The sequence below is a fragment of the Rhipicephalus microplus genome, chromosome 8, assembly GCF_043290135.1.
Source record: "Rhipicephalus microplus isolate Deutch F79 chromosome 8, USDA_Rmic, whole genome shotgun sequence".
NCBI classification, from domain to species: Eukaryota; Metazoa; Arthropoda; class Arachnida; order Ixodida; family Ixodidae; genus Rhipicephalus; species Rhipicephalus microplus.
Genome location: NC_134707.1, coordinates 19655902 through 19666844, shown reverse-complemented (window position 1 = coordinate 19666844; position 10943 = coordinate 19655902). Strand labels below are relative to the sequence as shown.

General features: G+C 45.1%; 1 protein-coding gene across 1 annotated transcript in view; it reads right to left on the bottom strand.

Moving 5' to 3' along the window:
* The window catches only part of LOC119164224 (uncharacterized), a 30709-nt gene extending 26283 nt beyond the window's left edge, over positions 1-4426 (bottom strand). The window contains exon 1 of the mRNA XM_037416365.2: positions 3789-4426. The gene's annotated coding sequence lies outside the window, so the exon portion shown is untranslated. The remainder of the gene's footprint in view (positions 1-3788) is intronic.
* Positions 4427-10943: the final 6517 nt, after the last annotated feature.

The following is a 10943-nucleotide window of genomic DNA, read 5'->3' as shown; positions in this document are numbered from 1 at the left end:
GACTAATGCAACGTGCCACCCCAGAACGACATCGCCCGAAAAGAGTGACATATATGTGAACACTCAAAGAAAACAAGTCGCCCACGTTCGGCGCCGAGCTCGGCACGATGACCCGACACGTGCTTATCTCTCGCGTGTACTTTGCCCCATGAATGGATGCCTGTGCGCACGCCATTTAATGGGGAATCGTGTGCCTTCGGCTTTCACTGCAACAAAAACATTAGTTGCCAGGCCCACAAAGGTCACTTTGTCATGCATAGCACCGTCAGTAGCCTGCAAGGTACCTTCGTTCCAACAGATTTGACATTGAATACTCAAACAACTTCTCTGGGAATCCAGTTAGTTACCCAGAGAAGTTATTTGAGTATTCAATGTCAAACTAACTGGATTCCCAGAGAAGGCAAGCGGGTTAGGGGGAGACAGAAGGTTGGGTGGGCAGATGAGATTAAGAAGTTTGCGAGTATAAATTGGCAGCAGCAAGCACAGGACCGGGTTAACTGGCGAAACATGGAAGAGGCCATTGTCCTGCAGTGGACGTAGTCAGGCTGATGATGATGATGATGATGATGATGACTCAAACAACTACGCGCCGTAAAAAGGCAAACTACACCTTGCAGATAAAAAAGTCAAGCTATCATCTGATCAGAAGTTCTGATACACCAAAAAATGTTATATAAAACGCTGTTTGTAAAACCAGTACAAGCTAACTGAACTGAACACCGGAATAAAAAGTCGTTCGTTGTAGTAGAAGGACAGTCAATATATGTCGAATGAACCGTTAAATATTGTTAAATCTTTTCGGGTGAAGGCTCAAGTGACTGTGGCACCCTAGTGAATATTGCTACCAAGACTGTTGGCCTGTTAGCTACCCATGGGACGGCTTTCAGCTCTCCCATAGCAGAGTACTAGGTACTCAAAATCGTTACCCACTTTTTCAAACACATCTGTGACAATAAATTTTTTCTAAACACGTGTAAAGCTTCAGTGCGAAGCCCAAGGAACGGCTTTCAGCTCTCCCATAGTAAAGTACCTTGTATTCTAAATCATTAAGCACTTTTTCTAAACACAAAGCTTGTTTTCAGGCCTGCCTGGTTTTGGTAGGTTTATGTTTGTTTAGTACTCGCACAAATATCTTGAAACTACCATGTAAATACGTAACATATAGATCTACGCTTCATTTGTGTGTTATTCGTTTACCATGTGATGTACACATGTAAACATATCTTTTTGTAACAATTTTTGGTGTGTCTGTGTATGTTGCATTCTGCGCACACATGTAAACATCTCTTCTTGTAAGAATTTTCACTGTGTCTGTGGAGGTTGTGTTCCGTCGCGATGTTGTGTCGGATTGTAATTGATGGTCGGTGTTGGTGAGAATAAATTTCTGTAAACGGAATAGAACTGGGTAATATAGTAAACGTCCGCTTAGTAAACAAGTGGTTGTCTTTTTATTCCTTCTCTACCGCAAGAACATTTTGGCTATCACTTGATAAGTGTTCACAGTTACGTAATCAGGACACTTGAACTTGAGTCATGCCACGCGCTATCATTGCCACCGTCTATAAAATGAACAAAATGTCATTGCTGATTTGATTGATTTGGGAGGTTTAACGTCCCAAAACCACCATTTGATTATGAGAGACGCCGTAGTGGAGGGCTCCGGAAATTTTGACCACCTGGGGTTCTTTAACGTGCACCCAAATCTGAGTACACGGGCCTACAACATTTCCGCCTCCATCGGAAATGCAGCCGCCGCAGCCGGGAATCGAACCCGCGACCTACGGGTCAGCAGCCGAGTACCTTAGCCACTAGACCACCGCGGCGGGGCTGTCCATTGCTGCGAACATTAATGAAGCTGTACGGACAAATCACGTCATCTTAAACATGTTTTAAAGAAAACGCCGACTTTCTGCAATTCATGCAAGTCCTGCAGTCAACCTTCAAAATCAAAGTTTGTTGTACACCCTATCAGAAAGTTCCCTACAAATTTGCCGCACATATCTCTGTTTCTAGGTTCATTCAGTTAACATTCATCTCCAACACGTCAGTGTGGCTTACGCTGCTGCTTAGTAGCTTCAGCCGCACTTGTGTCTATTATTTACAGCTTTCGCCTTTCTAAAACTCACTCATGTTTTAGCCACGCAACGGAAAGTATTACCTGCGCGCGTGCGTCATCGTTCCACTTCGAGATAACATGTTCTGAGAAACTAAAATTGGCCAAGTCGCAAAGAAACCCATTAAAAGGTTAAAGATCAATAATACACAAGCCCTAGCCGTACATTTCATGCTCTTCTGAGTTTCACTTTCAAGTTCATCATCATGACCATCGTCATCAGCCTGACTACGCCAAGTGCTGAGGAAAGGCCTCTCTCATGATCCTCCAATCAACTTGGTCTCATGTTTTCTGTTGCCACGTTGTACCTGCGAACTTTTTAATCTCATTTCAGTTTCGAGTTACCTCTAGTGAATTCAGTAGAAATCACTATAAGACGAGCATATTAGAGGCAATTCTGGTCACTTCAGTTCCTGCAGAAAAGTTCAAACAGGAAGCTAGACAATTTCGTCAGTCATTTCTTCATGAGAACCATTATTTTCGGACGCATCTCTAAGCTGCCTCGTCATCCCAAACAGCTGCGATTGTGCTAGTCAGTATGCCAGAAGTTTAGGTGTTGCAGTAAGACGCTAAGTTGGGCCAGTTGGTTGGGATTCATCATGAAGGCTTCTTTCTCTTATGTTTCTTCCCTGTCCTGTGTTTCAAGTGATGCGCTGTTAACAAGTTCACGATGCTTGGCGTTGAATGGAAGAATTTGTTTAGTTTATTCACTTTATGCAAACTGAAAACTAGCTTACAAGGACATAACCTAGTGCATTATCCTTGTCTAATTTCCTGCTCTTAGTGTATTAGCCAAGCAGTTTAAGCTACCAAACTGCTCCGCAGTGTGAGAATATACGGAGTGCTGCACTTCATTTTTCATCTTACCTTGCATATCTCCGGTTCACCTCTTCTTCGGTCTAATCCGCAGAGATTTCTATGAGCTACTTTTGATTTTATCTTGTCCACAGCTTTCACCTAAGAAACCTCGCCATGACCGCCGGGGCCACTTAAACTTTTTCTGCATTCAGAAGCCTACATCCGACAAAATATTCGCTTCCAATTATTTTGTTACCATGCTATACGATAAATAGGAACTTCATGGCACTCCTTTGCCAAGATATCTTAGTGCGAAAATGTGCATCAACCATCATTATCTTTCCTGCTGACCTACTGACACCCCTCTCTATACAGCTTCTCTACATGCCCCCTATCCCTCTCACCTCCCCCCCCCCAAAAAAAATACAATGAAAGCTCCACACCTGACCGCTACTCCTCTCCTCTAAGAGACAGGTACCTATTCCTGCTGTGTCGTCGTTCACCGCTTGGAAAGAACGCCCGTTACATGCCGGAAAAGACGGGTCCGCATTAAAACCGCGCGTGGCGCATTCCTCGCACCGTGATAGACACCCGCTGCGCTCCTAGCGGAGGGTAAGGAAGCGATGGGAGAAGGGCGGAGGGTTGGCATGGCACCTGTCCTCTATGCATCCGGACGCACAAAACAGCAGAGTCTGTCGCTATTGTTGGGACATGCCCGCTGCGCACATGCCGCAAAAAAGATGCAAGAAACAAAGAAAACCGCTCGACTATGATATCGAACGCCAAAGCTGTCATGCATGACGAAACAAACATTCACGGAAAAAAAAAACGGACCGCGCGGAGGCGCTTTACTTGATCGATAGAAAAAATGACTCACCCTTGAAAGCGTGAAGTCCCCAGAAGCGAGATGACAGCACACACAATCCCGTTGCAGGCGAAGTAGCCTACACGAAGCAGACGTTCTTGGCGCGTACGTCAGAGTTGACAGCCGTCACTCGCTCAAACACTTGGCGGAGACAAAAGCCGGCGGAGATGGTTGGACCCAGAAGTGTTGCTTGAAACGACGACGCTTTCTTCTGGCGTTGCTCTTTCTGAGACGGTTGTTTCGGATCTGAGATGCAGAATTACCGCGCGCTACCGTTCGTGCCGCACCAGTCGCGTTGGGGATGACATCAGCCGGTGACGGTAAGGCCGCCCCCCAACTTGCCTCTAGAAAATTCTAAACTGCGCAGCACAGCCGGGTTACGCGAACACCGGTCCACAGAAACTTTCGCAAAGGTGTTCCGCACCCACAACACTACGCCAAAATAGGAGCGGCGCACCACGGGACTACGAGAAGAGCGACAAAAAAAGTGGAGTGCTTCAATTTTGCGCCCACGTCAGGTAGGAGCAGCGGGAAGCGCGTACAGCTACACAGGACTACGCAGCGGAGCGGTCGCCTACGAAGCGATACGGTTCTGTTGTCGTCTGCTAACGCCGACGGGGCTTGGCGAGCGTTGGCGGGACGCCGCTACCGCTACATTAACACGTGACCTCACGTGACGTCACTGCGGCGTCACAGATCTCGTGGGCGTGACGTCAGAACTCGTCATCGCTTTAGCGGTGTTCTGGGGCGACGCCGGTGGCCTTGCGCTTGCTTTTCTGGATATGTTTCGACGCGCCGCCAGTGGCACCACTCCGCACCACTGGCACATTCGACGGCACGCATTAGCAAGGTTGTCTTTTTTTTTTTCGTGGTGTGGTGTTGTTTACATTGGTAGTTTTTTTTTTTATGATGAAAAGCTTTCTTTTTTCTAGCCATTTCAGGTCGGGTCAAGGCCTCTCCTCGAGCCCCGGTCGCTCTTTCGCAAGTGCGCAAACATCGCTCTCGGAGGCGTTAAGATAAACACATTGATCGGGGTTTTCTTCTCGAACGCATCTTTCCGGCATATTCCAGATGCACCAGGCGTTACGCCAAACCAGGGTGCCTCGTATGACTCACGTACAGGACATTATTCTACGTTTTTCATTATTTATTAATCTATCACTACGACCTACTTTATACAGCATATCTTCAATTGCTTTATGTAATACCAATATTGTAGATTTTTCGCTGCAGTTCTCTCGCAAATAAATATTATCTGGTCTCCCCACGTAACACTCCTAGATGGAAGCCGTGAGGCTTTTGTAAGTTAATAAAGTAGTATTTTTGCTCTGTTCGCCTTGATGTAGGCACGCGTTTAACTAAATAGGCAGAATAGAAAAAACATATTCTTCATTCTCAAGCTCTCAGTGATCTCATCGCTTTGTGCTCTTGGTGATTCAAAAGAAATAAACCGATACTTTTGTGCTTCCTGTGGTATGAAAGTCGCACTTTATACTAAGACCGTTCAGTTATATTCTGTGCACGGTATGCTACTACGTCTATTACTCCTATGAAAGCTCCGTGCCATAAAACATTTCCTCGCATGATATGGACTGCATTAAATTCGTGACAATCAGTCTCATGCTGCTGGTTCGCACATTCCCCCGCCCCACGGCGAAAAGATTAGAACAAACTTCAGAAAGTCGAGCTGAGGTATACTTTCGGAAGAATGTTACTAGCAATATTCGATTGAAGATATCAACAAAAAGTTGCGGTGAAAACATTTACTCTGACATTTCACAAGGAATTCATTTTTTATCGCAGACCTTCATTGATGATTTTCCGTGCCTGGTTGAATCGTCAGAAAAGTTTGTGTTTCACTGATGCTTTTTTTTCACGTCCTTAGTCAAATTGCGTGGACAATTCTTCAGCAATTATGGATACATGCTCTCATGACTCGTATTCTGAAGTGTTCTCATAGCAGTAAGCCTTCGTACGTCGTCATTGCACTTTGTGTCCATAACTATGCCCCTGTAGCACACTATCAAAGAAAACTTTTGCAGAACAGCCACTTGGGCTAGTTGGTCGTGGTTCAATATGGAAGATGAGGAGGGTTGCAGTATGTAACACGGACTGAAGGAGAGAAGAACAATACCAGCGCACACTCGCAACTGAAAGTTTATTGAAGGTGCAACACATATATAGCTTACAAAAATTGTCACGTGGCACAAGTTTTCTTACCAAAAAAACAAAAAAGCGGAAAAACCATCGCCATTTTGCAAAAAGTTCTAAATACATATCTATCTGCGAAACATATATTTTAATGGGCAACACGTATATAGCCTACAATTCTTGCAAGCTATATATGTGTTGCACATAAATATATTTGCAACACATGTATAGCTTACAACGTTTGCAAGCTATATATGTGTTGCAACTTCATTGAAGTTTCAGTTGGAGTGTGCACTTGTGCTGTTCTTCTCTCCATTAGTCCATGTTACATACTGCGCCCCAGTTCTATCTTTCTTAAAAATTTTGCACTAATATCTAGTGCGTTCACTGCGCATAACTTTGCAGCGTATCATGTTTTTTCGATGCAGGTCAGATGAAACTTCGGGATAGTAAACAGCGTCTGTTACATTCAACAGCTATGTGTATGCCCATAAAGAAGTCACTTGCCCTAAACCACAAGATTATGTAACTTGGTTACAGATCAGTACATCGTTAGGAAAATCAACTCAAATGTAAAGACGCTGAAGAAGCACTTCGACAAATCAGAAGTTGTTCTACATTGCAGTTCCACATTTTGCAAAGGTGACTGGCGCAGTTCGGCAGACATGAAATATCTTATTTTAAGGTGAAATTAATGATGCTCAGACGCGCATAGGCTTGCAGACTTTGTTTCTTCTTCAAGAAATATTTTCAGGAACAAGATATGAGTAATATTCAGAAATATATGCACATAGCTCCATTGGACTGGTATTAGATCGCATTGTCAAGTCACGATTATGACTAGCTGGGAATATATGAGTCGATACTTATCGGGCGGTATCTTTAAACCAGCACTGCAATATCGCACTATGATATAAAAACGTGTAGACAGATATTGGGACCCACAACCTAAATGGGTTTGCTGCCTTCACTCCGCCATGTTCAACGTAAAACGAATGTATAACGACATGACGGAAAGCAAATATTATTTTAAGGCTTCTCGAAAGCCACGTTGCATCCCACCATACCACGTTGAAAGCAACATTGCATCATTGCTCAATGCTCACACCACATAACAAAATTCTACATCGTAACATGGCGACTCGAAGAACACCGTAAACATCCCATCAAGAGTAATGACACTCATTGGCCAACAGTATTTCTTGCATAGAATAAAGCTATATATTATCATAATCAGAAAACAAATATCTCGTTATATACCTGACTTCCTAGTCATTACACAAACAAACTTACACTGTCGACGCATTCACTGAAGGGGTCTGCTTTCAAGAATGAAGACGCTTATTGAAGCCACAACGCGAACTCGCGACCTATGAACATGTGGGGTGTTTCAGTTACACTATACTCTGCCATAAAATTTCTATTCCTCAGTGCATATCGCCGCTAGCAAAGAATAACAAACTACCCAAGCTTGGCTGTCGCCAATGCATGATGAGAGAGTGAGCTAGAGACCTTCAGTAAGTGCATCGGTGTCATCCGTGCATTTGCCTTGGAGCGGGCTTGCACAGCTGCGACACGCGCAGTAGTGGCCTCCAAGGTTCAATGAACTGAAACAAGCCAGCAGTTTTTGTCGGTCGCCCCATCGCCGAGGGCAGACCTCCTGCGAAGGCGAAGTCGAGGCGTCAGCACAACGCGCTCCGATACAAAGCGCTTTGGTGCTCATCCGAGAGACGTGCCTGGCGGCTGGACAGTTTTATCGCACGCAGCGATCAGTCGTTATCTCGTGATGTCAGGGACCCTGGCGGCGTGTTTAACGCCACAGCCTTAACCATAGAGTTTCCTACAGTATTTTCTAGAGAGAACTCTGACGCTGCGATCGTTCGGCCACCGTGGACATGATGAGTACATGGACTAGATCTAATATCCGTGGATTAGCTCTAATAACACACTTGCGGCTTTGTTTATTGTTGTGTTTAGGCGTTTGTACTTGACAAAAACATGAATCGTTGCGAACTTTGTGACCAAGATTGATTCAGCGGACCTCTAAACGTCAAGCTAGTAAAGTAGAACTGCTGAATGTACGCTTGCTAGACATAGTCTTACATCAAAGCAGCTTCACGCCACGTGCTGCTTTTGTAGACACAATATATTTTTTCACTATAGGGTATTATTCTAGGACACTCTGTAGCCTCAACGATGTGGAGCTGGCCAGCAATGCTGGATGCTACGTTAGTACACATAGCTTTCGACCAGCAGATACAGAGCGGAAAGCACCAGGAAGAACATGAATGGGACCCATGGAACAGCCCACATCAGTGCGTGACTGAACTGCTACTTGCAGAATCGCATCATTTGTTGACTTTAGTGCGATGTATGGCCACAAAAAGTGAGCTAAAAAGCATGGACACACCACGTGTGGTGGCACAAAACCTGCCTTACAAATGCCAGCTATCGACAGAACGGTCACTCTGAGGCGTAAAATGGGCATTTAACTTATGAGCGCAATTACTTCAGCCGATACTCGGCGTTTCTTTACGTTTGCCTTTACTTTTGACCCGGTATGCACAGTCGGCTTTTCATACGAAAAGCTAGCCGCACCTTCCACTGTTGTAATGGCACACTGATTCGTTGTACTGGTCGAACAATAGCTTCCTTGCTAGGCGCTCGGGTGATTTCGCGGCGATGTTTCGTGAAGCAACAAACTATTCACAACGTTCATTCTTTCCAGTCCAGGTTAGCCCGCCTAATGGCCACGCACTCACTGATCATTTCAAAGTGTGAACAAAGAACAGTTAGACAACACAGACAAATTGAACAGTATCCACAAGAACAGCACTAGGCCAATCACGCATCGTCAGTTACGTCTTCAGATTCTTGGATCCTATCGGTATGCGGCAGGAGCTCCACCTTGAGTGCAAATGTGGCAGAATTCAACGATAAGGTGAGGTTTGATTGTGTTCAGCATACCATCACTGAAAAGATTTTTTTAGCCGAGGCCAGAATAGAAAGAATGCTTGCGTACTGCCGCGTGAAGTAACGAAACTATAGATTTGTTGTAGGGGCGCACAAAAAAATGCTTTGACGGAGGAGTGCGGGGAAGGGGGTTATAATATAATTTGGTTGTGTTCGTGCGTTAGTCTGTAGGTATGCGTGACACACACACATAAATACGCAACAAACTTTTTCGGCGCTTCTTTTTAACGCCCGGCCACCCTTCCACTAGCTTCGCCAGTGATTTGTGACTCAACGTAGATTAGAAGAAAAATCTATACTTTTTTGTCTTGCAGGCCCGCAGGCAAACAGTGTCCCCACCCCCTCGCCTCGTGATTCGGATAATGGGGGTGTTTTACCGAAGAAAAATTATAAAGGTGGGTGTGTTTCAAGGCCTTCAATCAAAACCTCCTTCTTCCCCGCCTCGCTCCTCCCCCTTCCCGCGAAAAATTCCTGGCTGCGGGGTAGGTTTCTTTCAAGCGGTTTTGGAACCATTCGTACCACAAGTAGTAACAATTATGTTTATTACACGAAATTATTATTTATCGCATGATCCACTCCTGAAGGAGATAGCAATCACAATTACTACATTGTTGATGTAAAAACGTAAGTGTAAGAACGCAAGGGGGATGCCTGTGTGCTGCTCTTGGCAGCAGGTGCCTCGTCTTGCGAGATTAGCGAACACTGCAACCTCTTGATGAAGGCACGAAAAGCCATTAGGCACGTGATTCGAAACCTAATGACCCACGTGCAAGGAAGCAATAATTTCTATCGCATGGGATGGGCGCTTGGCCATGAGGCATAGCCATTCTCTCTTGTTGGAGCATTTTAACAGGGTGGTTATAACTCACTACGATTCGCACAGCATCGATAAGGTATTGCGCCTCAAACTATGGCTTTAAAGTGACATTTATCGTCGACTTACCTCTCTAGTAGCTTTAGTAAGGGATGGGGCCATTAGTGAGAAATTTTTTCGACCCGACTATCAGTATACTTGCATTCTTACGCATAGGTATGCGCATACAAGGAAGGCGGGGGACTCGCTCGCTGGATTTCGTGCCGACCGGTTGTGCCCTCGCGATCTCCGACGACAGCGCAGCTCTGGCCGACTGGGCTCGCACTACGCCATCTACTAACGCCGACAAGAGCTCTCGTCGAGTGGTGCCCCGTCCTCGACTACCATACTACGACCATGTCCATCTTTCCTATTTTCTCTTTACTTCCGTCGCTGGCTGTCCCTGTGCCTCGCTCTCTCCTTCATCTATCTATATATACATTTTATTCCTATCCTTTTCATCCCTCCTTACCCCCATCCCTTGTGAGCTACTGTTGAGGTGTCGCACCTGATGCAGGCAGCTACAGGGCTCACTTTTCTATTCTTTTCCCTTTAGGAACCACATAAAAAAAGGAGGTGTATAGACGAACGCTCCCAACCATCTAGCGAGGAAGGGGAGGTGGGGTCACGTCTATCTGCTATATCGATTGCGGTAAAAGAGCTGATAGCGTTAAAAGAGCTCTTTTCACAGAAATGCGAACATCCGCATCGTTGGTCGAGAAAGATACTAATAAAATAAATAATGAATATTATCGGGTCTGACTAAGGATCTAGCCAAGGCCCTTCGCATAGCAAGCAGCTGTTATACTACAAAGCCGCCAGATTTTTTGAAACTTCTTTGGAAACAGAACAGTGAATGCCATGTAGTGAAATATGTCTTCTCAACGCATCATATACTGCGTGACAGTCTCGAAGAATCACGCCAGGTGTGAAAAAATGTGAATCGAGCAGCGAGTGGGTGTTTTCAAGGTCAACTCATTGTAAAGCACTCGGACATATTTGATCACCGCCAGCAGTAGAACAATCAACAAAGTGCACAGCCACGTAGGTTCGTGCGTTGCCCTGCGAACGCGTAGATGGTCCTTCAATGATTCACAAAAAAAAATAATCATGGTCTTTAAGAATAAGGCTTTCCTACAGGACCTCATTACGTCCTCTATTCTGTGTCCAAAAACACTTTAAAAACTTTT